Source organism: Priapulus caudatus, unplaced genomic scaffold (genome assembly GCF_000485595.1).
Source record: "Priapulus caudatus unplaced genomic scaffold, Priapulus_caudatus-5.0.1 Scaffold419, whole genome shotgun sequence".
NCBI lineage: Eukaryota > Metazoa > Priapulida > Priapulimorpha > Priapulimorphida > Priapulidae > Priapulus > Priapulus caudatus.
The window spans coordinates 35,467-43,698 of record NW_014577480.1 but is presented as its reverse complement, the minus strand read 5'-3'; the positions used below and the strand labels follow the sequence as shown (position 1 = coordinate 43,698).

The window sequence follows — 8,232 nt, the reverse complement described above, 5'->3', positions numbered from 1 at the left end:
AAATAGTGGCGAGGCACGGTTGCAGCATCACCAAACGCCAAAAGAAAACGGTGATGGTGCAACGTAACGTTAGCGAAAGAGAAACTGGCGCCGAGGCGGTGGACACGCGACGAGACGGTCGTGCGCAAAACGAATACGCGACGCATACTGATAATCATAATAATAATAAAAAGGAAAACGCGTGAACATACGTGTTCTGAAATACCCGTTTAAAATACCCGTATATAAAAAAAAATTGCCGTATAAAATACCCGCACGAAATACCCGTATAAAATACCCGCATGACGCATAAAATACCCGCACGAAATACCCGTATAAAAATACCCGTATAAAAATACCCGCATGACGCATAAAATAGCTGTGAAAAGCGCGCGACAAAACACAGAAAAACAATTTTAGATGGAACAGTAAATCACAGCGCCGGTGAGACGCGACACGGGCGCGTAATGTCCGGCCGATCAGGACATTACGCCTCCGGGAACAGCTCCGGCCACAACCGATGCCAGTCGTCGTCGTTGTTGGCGCGGGAGCGGAACTCGTCGTCGCCGGGTTCGGACCAAACTGGTCGTCCCTGGCGGCGACGGCCCACTTGTATCCGATGTGCCGCCATGCGGCCGCGTCGTCGTCGCCGTCGTCGTCGCCGTTCGATTGGGGCCTTGCAGCGGGGAGCTCCTCGGCGAAGAGATGCGGGAACATCCGCGGCCAATCGTCGTCGGGGACGCGGCAAGGTGGCTCGTCGTCGCCGGGGAGGGACCAGCGTTCCTCGTCGCTGGCGTCCTCCCAGGGGCCGACGTCCTCCCAGGCGGCCTCGGGGTCATCGCCGCCGTCGCTGTCGTCGTCGTCGCCGCTGTCGTCGTCGTCGCCGCTGTCGTCGTCGTCGCCGCTGTCGTCCCAGTCCGTGCCGTCCTCGACCCATTCCCTGGTGGGCAGGTAGGGCTGGTCCCGGAAGCCACCCCCGACGAACCAGTTGATGCGGTGGTCGGCCAGGATGACGACGTCCAGATCGTCGGTGGAGGTGGCGACGGTACGGCCGGACGGACGGCCGGACGGACGGGGTCGGACGGGGTCGGCGAGGGCCGACGACCCCTCCCGCGGCGTGGTTGCTTGCGGTGGCGCCGTGATCGCCAGCGGTGCGGTCGGCGGCGCGGTCGGCACGGGCGGCTGCAGCGGCGTCCTCATGCACGCGGGGTACTGCGCCCACGGCAGGCACGCCGACAGGATGGAGTATGCCATTTCCATGTTGCTGGGTGGAGACGGTGATGTAGAACGGATAAATAAAACAGAAAAAGGAATAGCGCGCCTCACAGGGCGTGAAACGCTGATTTAAAGGCGGCATGCGTGCCTCGACTAGCGTATATACGCGCGGTAATAGATATATATAGATGCCTATATAGCGGCATACCATCACCGCAACTACAGGAGCTACCGAGACGCGCGAGACTCCTAGGTCTCCGTGACACGAGCGTGCGACGCGTACTATAGCTACGGTATGCTCTAAACCTATAATAATGTTAGTGGTAACGACGAAGCGTCACCATTTCGACGCCTTCCGCATCGTCGCCCGTCTGCAGGGGATGGTCGAGCGGCTTAGGAATGTGCGGCGACGGTGGCGTGCGAGAGTCCTCCTCCTCGCCCTGAGCGTAGGACTAGCACTGGAGCCTCGGATGAGGCGTGCGGGAGGAACCGTGCGAGAGTTAGGGGGGGGAAGAGTGAGGGGGGGGGAAAGAGTGAGGTGGGAAAGAGTAGAGGGGGGAAAAAAAGTGAAGGGGGGAAAAGGAGTGAAGGGGGGAATAGGAGTGAAGGGGGGGAAGAGTGAAGGGGGAAAAGTGAGTGAGGGGGAAAAGTGAGTGAGCACGAGAGCGGGAGAGAGATGCGGCCGTGCGGAACGGTACAAGTCAAAAAGAACACGGAGTACGGACAAGGGTCAATGACACGCAGCGTATGCCCAGCGACGACAACGCGGCGACAGGCAGCGAGCGCAGTGAAGCGAGCGATGGCACGCGCACAAGGGGAGAGGAGAGACAAAGGGGGAAGGAGGAAAAACACGTTTTCTAGGTGTGGCGTGACGTGGCAGCGATGTGCGACGTGGCAGGAAAAATGCACGCATAGGCTGAAATACGATGTACGATTGACGAAAAATTATATAAATTGCGCGGAAGAAAGAGGTGGGGGGAAAAGGAAAGTGATAGCGAAGGAAATGGCGGAAGGAGGGAGTAGAATGTATACGATCGGTGAGGAAGGGAGAGAGAGCGGTACGCGCGTAGTGTATAGTGATAGCGAACGAGATAAAAAACAAAACGGTAAATTACGCAGTAGCGCGTCACCTCTGTTGTGAGGCGACAATCGCGAGCGCGCGTGCGAACGGATTTAAAATACGATAAGATTAACGATAAGATAAGATAAGATAAGATAAGATAAGATAAGATAAGAGCACACCGTAACTATAGAGACAAGATATGTCGTCGCACTCACGTGTACATCCTCGGCGGAAAGTCGAAACTGGCGTACTCACTTCTGCGTTGCGGCGAGGGCGGACTTTGATGGTGAATTTAACTTAAAGCAGAAACGTATATAAGAAAAAGCACGATAAATGACAAGGAATCTGTCGCGAATTCCCCTATGAAATAAACGTAATCATCAACTACCGCGCCGAACCGCTGTCACGCACCACTGTAACGAGGCGAGATCGTTACCTCCCTCTACCCAGGTCCTCGGTCCGGCTAAGGGAGGGTTTCCTCCGACGGTAGTTGACAGTAACGCCGATGAATAACAAGAACACAGAATTGCAGACGCACCCGACGTACTTATATTAATAAAGAACCACTACCTATATAACTACTGTGCGTACAATATGTGTAGCAGGCAGCGCCGCGTATCACGTACAATTTATACCTATGTATAGCTAGAGAGCCGACTCGTATGTCGCCTCTGCGCGCGCGTGTCGCGTACAAGCGTAGAAGATTACCTTAGTGTGTAGACGTTATCGATACCCGGAATCACTCGGCGGGGTACGGCTTCGGAGACAGAGATCCTGAGAGATAGAGCGTGGGAGAAGGAACAGATACCAGAAAAATGGAAGACGTAGGTGACGGAGAAAAGAGAACCGACGTGGCTGAAAGAGGAGACCCGAGTGTGTGTCGCGACACGTCACGCGTTCCATTTCGCGACGGCACCATAAAATCCTAAGGTTGCCATTCCAAAAACAAGTCGATTTTATAAACAACCTTGCGTCGGCAAATCGCTTGATGTTCGGCGCTCATAAAAAAGAGCAATTTGCATGGCAGAGCGCACCTTTATGGCTCGCTGCCGGGCGTCTATACTACAATCATTTATATATATAGTATTATATATATTATATTAATTCATATACAATAATATATAATTAATCAATATATTAATATATCAATTATATCGAATTTCAGGGTGTTATGTGATGCGGAAACTAGTAAATAAACAAATACCTTTGTTCTTAGCAGTTATTTTAATCGGAGAGTGGTGGCCCGTCAGTGATTCTCCATGGAAATGTCGAAATCAAATCTAATGTATAAATAAACACATCCCGCCATTCCATATTAGTATATTATCTCTAAGACTAATAATTATTGATTTATATTAATATATAATCAACTATTATATCAATATGTTAATTATCAATAATTTAAATACATATAATATTATATATAATATATAATGAATTATTAAGATATCAATTATATCCAATCTCAGGGTGTTATGTGATGCGGAAACTAGTAAATGAACAAATACCTATACTCTAGCAGTTCCTTGAATCAGAGAACTGCCGTCTGAGGCATTATGAGTCATCAAACATTTACCTGATGAGAGTATATAAACATTATTTATGTATTTATTTATTTATTTATTTATTTATTTATTTATTTATTTATACTGCTAATGCAGGATTCTGCTGTCCTGACGTAAACTAATACACATATAAAGTAACTAGGATATTTAATAATTCTAATATAAAATATAAACTACAAAATTCGGATAAAACTTTCACATGCATCATTATCCTTATTGCTACTATTAATACTTACACATCGTTCAGCCCACAAATGCGGTGTGTGCGCAACCAAAATAACCTTAAACATAAAATCACAGAAAACGTTGTGAGATAATGGCTGCTCGAAAAATACGATGTCAGATTCAACACACACGAATTCACAGCTTCAGCAGTAACGGGACCAAAATTACTTCTTTATTATACACATCACATCCGTATGTAGTATCCAGTGAAAATAACACGCACGCACGCACTCACGCACGCAATCACGCACGCACGCACGCACGCACGCAAACACTAAATTTATACTAACAGTAACCAGCATGGAAAAATGTGGATAACAAAATTTACCATATTCAAAGTCTTCGTTATTTATAGAATTAAAAAAATTGATTATAACTTTTTCATAATTTTTAATGTATGAATAAGTAATATAAAAATAAGCCTATTAATTAGTACACTATTTCTAATAATAATAGTCTATATATATTAATATATAATCAATGATATATCTATTATATCCAATTGCAGGATGTTATGTGACACAGAAACTAGTAAATGAATAAATACCTTTGTTCTTAGCAGTTCATTTAATCGGAGAGTAGTGGCCAGTCAGTAATTCTCCATGGAAATGTCGAAATCAAGTCTAATGTATAAATAAACACATCCGTATTAGTATATTATCTCTAAGATTAATAATTCTTCATATATATATATCAATATACAATCAATTATTATATCAATATTTTAATTATCTAATCGTAAACTAATACACATATAAAGTAACTAAGATATTTAACAATTTTAATATAAAATATAAACTATAAAATTTTGATAAAACTTTCACATGCACCATTTACTTGATTGCTACTATTAATACTTACACACATCATTCGGCCCACAAATGCGGTGTGTGTGTGCAACCGAAATAACCTAAAATATAAAATCACAGACAGCTTCAACATACGAATTCGAAGCTTCAGCAATCACGTGACGAAAATGGCTTCTCTACTACATTTAATACACATTACATCCACATGTAGTATCCAGTGAAAATAACACGCACGCGCGCACGCACGCACGCACGCACGCACACAAACACTAAATACTGTACTGTCTAACACGCGCATAATATACTTACAACAAAATGACACACATTTACGTTTGACATTTAAACGACGACCGTCATTTATAACCAAATCATCGCGTTAATTTATTAATTAACATCTCCTTAATTGCATGGTATTACATTGTCAGCGTAGCTTTACGTTTGTCTTTGCACTTCGACAAGTGCCACAGAAATGCGAGTATCAGCTATACCGCTACGTAAACGAACACTACTACACTACCGTCATACGCGTACAACCGCTAATTATCTATAAATTAACAAAAATAGAACTGAGCGTGCGTGCTTATGGCAACGAATTGTGCACATGACGACACCGTATTTCAAACATCGTACGTTGCATGTGCTAATTAAACATTCATTATTATATTTTGTAACATTAAGTAAACTTACCTGCAAACATAACGCGAAGGGCAATGTATTGTCACCTATATGCGTAGAAGTAAAAACCGATGTTAAAATCAACGTTAACAACAATAATGAAGATTGCTCTAAAGATGTTTACTCTAGAACAAAGTATACAAGAGTTCACGCTGTGTTACCACAATAAAACTATATATGCTATATCGTAATTTCACTAGTGATGGGCAGTGGCGTGTCCAGTAATTGATAAACAGGGGGCGAAATGTACCTGGGCTGCTTCGGCAGCCCCGTTTGCCGTAGGCACGCCAGCGCTAGGGGGGTGTGGGGACATGTTCCCCCAGAAAATTTTGAAATATTTAAGCCATTTTCCTGCAATCTGAGGCATACTGTGGGCCATATTCTGATGTCTGATGACACTATCTCAACCGAAGACTCAACCCTACAATTTAGGATTTAAAAACACTTTTTATGACTTTCCAGAAAACGTACACACCTGATGTTAGTTTACTATAGTAAGTAGTAAGTTGCAAGTAGGTTTTATTGATTTTTTTCGTGAGGGGGGGGCGTACGCCGGCTCCACCCTATGCTGGATACGCCACTGATGGGTAGCTTGTTAGCTCATGTTCTCATTGTCGCCAATGCACGGTCATTAAACCAACAAATAAATATATACGCAATATCAGAACGCGCTTGGGTGAATGCTTGCTCTGACAATGCCCGAACCCGTTATGGTGACGTGGCATTTCTTTAACTGGCTCAGCGTCAGTAGACGAATTCTGAATATCAGGTATATACACAGTATATTTATATATTTATAATAAATACGTGATAATACGTATGATATCTATGTTAGAACTTACACTGTTTGCGATGACGTGTCTGCTGTCGTAGCTGGGAAATTAGAAGCAGACAAACCAACACACAGGAGAGCTTGTTCTTAATAGTGCTGCCCAAGTCACACGTCGCTCCTTAGTGAGATCTCGCGAGAGAGAAACCCGTCAGGGCGTGCCAAACCGGTATAAATTACAGGTACTGGAGTAGGTAATTTAGATATACGAACTGTTAAATTATTTCCGCCGAGAGATGGCGCCACGATGTCATATTTAAATACATATTATTATCGGCAATCCCTCGAGTTCGAGGATGATTGTCGCCCATGGGAAGGCTATGGATGTCTGTGGGTCCTCAGATGACTGACGAGGCGAATCCTGGATCCACATGTCTTGTTACAATGTATGCAGGTGTTGTTGAGATTGATGAATGGGTCAGGGTGATTCATTCTGTCTGCAGCACGTGCTTTCTGTTACTCGCGATTCTCTATTTCATGCTGCCTCCTTTGGGCTTCAGTGTTTAGAGCCTTTCCATATAGTTTTTCTCCATTGATGGCCATTGTGTAAAATTCAAACAAAAGTCAGAAAATTTTAATTCACAGTTTTATTCTTACAGATAAATAGACAGGTAATATTCATAATTTCTATCCAAAAAATGTACAACACTGGGAACAAGTTTAATCATATTCAAATGTGAATAGTGAATATGAAATATATATGCCTATATTACATTGGGATCCTAGTAAACTACCATTTGTACAATTTTGGATAATATACATAATCGGTTTATGGAATGTTAAGACTATAGCTTATACACTACATTGACGAAATATGGGTATAGACATACACAAATAAACTGTGTAGGTTGTACAATTTGTCCAGTATTGCGAGAAGGCCTCGACCAATGCATAATCGTTCATCGCGTGAACGCACACGCACGCACGCACGCAATCGCATTAAAACAGACTGAACTGCGTCCCATACATAACAATGCAGTTTATTCCATATTTAAAAACAAACTTGCATATGAAACGACTTTCATCATGCCCACTGGTTCAATAAATCCAGTGATCGAGTGAAGGCATCATTGGCAATGCAGGCTACGAGTGAGCCCATAGGCACAGCAAATAGTCCTCAATTCAATAGGATTTCATAAATACAAATATATACAAAAATCGACGAGTATTGTCAGTGTCAATGAGAGCATTAGATTGATAAGATAAATTGTCCCAATTCCTTAATTACACGCAACTTACTACCTGCATCTCCGTCGGCAAAGCCTCTCGCACATCTTCATGCGCAAAGACGTCGCGAACCAGAGCATCCCCGCCTTTAATAATCACACAAGTCCCTCTACGATCCCTCCAGCCTAGATGCTTGTTTCCCCCGAGGAATGGTCTATTCTTATTAAAACAGCTTCGTCGGCATAGTACAATATCTACAAGCCATTAGACAGATAAAGCGAGGGGTTCGAGGAGATCACGTTTGCTTCTGTGTACATCGAGGATGCGGAACTAAATCTAAACTTCGTAACAAATTCATCGCCTCGTTGTGGAATGACAGATGCACATCTCTCACACGAGAAAATATGGGGAAATACAGCCGTCCTGCTTCTTCTAAGAGTTTGGGGGGCGAGGCAACTGCTTCATTTAAGTATAATTTAGAAGACAAACACTTCTACCTGCATCTTACGATGAGGGTTAAGTTGATATAACTATTCCACTACTCCAGATTGTAACGTTAGAAGATAATCTTCATCTTTAACGTGATTACGTCACCGTAAATAGTAAAAATTAAATCACAAAAAAAAAAGAAATCCGGTCAACTTCCAAGGGTAAAATGCCGCAATAAAACTCCCGGTTTAACAAAATGGTCCAAGGGAAAAAAAA

General features: G+C 43.6%; 1 long non-coding RNA gene across 3 annotated transcripts in view; it reads right to left on the bottom strand.

Annotated features, from left to right (window-relative positions):
• The window catches only part of LOC106810211, a 7,406-nt gene extending 902 nt beyond the window's left edge, over window positions 1-6,504 (bottom strand). Inside the window, exons 1-6 of one of the 3 annotated variants that reach the window (XR_001393975.1) lie at window positions 6,374-6,504; window positions 5,544-5,578; window positions 4,909-4,957; window positions 4,595-4,670; window positions 4,059-4,103; window positions 3,489-3,537 (exon numbers count right to left, since the gene is read on the bottom strand). This is a non-coding gene — a long non-coding RNA (uncharacterized LOC106810211). Of the gene's footprint in view, window positions 1-3,488; window positions 3,538-3,773; window positions 3,834-4,058; window positions 4,104-4,594; window positions 4,671-4,908; window positions 4,958-5,543; window positions 5,579-6,373 lie in introns of those variants that run through there. The other 2 variants (XR_001393977.1, XR_001393976.1) reach the window with 2 other exon arrangements.
• Between the last annotated feature and the right edge of the window lie 1,728 nt (window positions 6,505-8,232).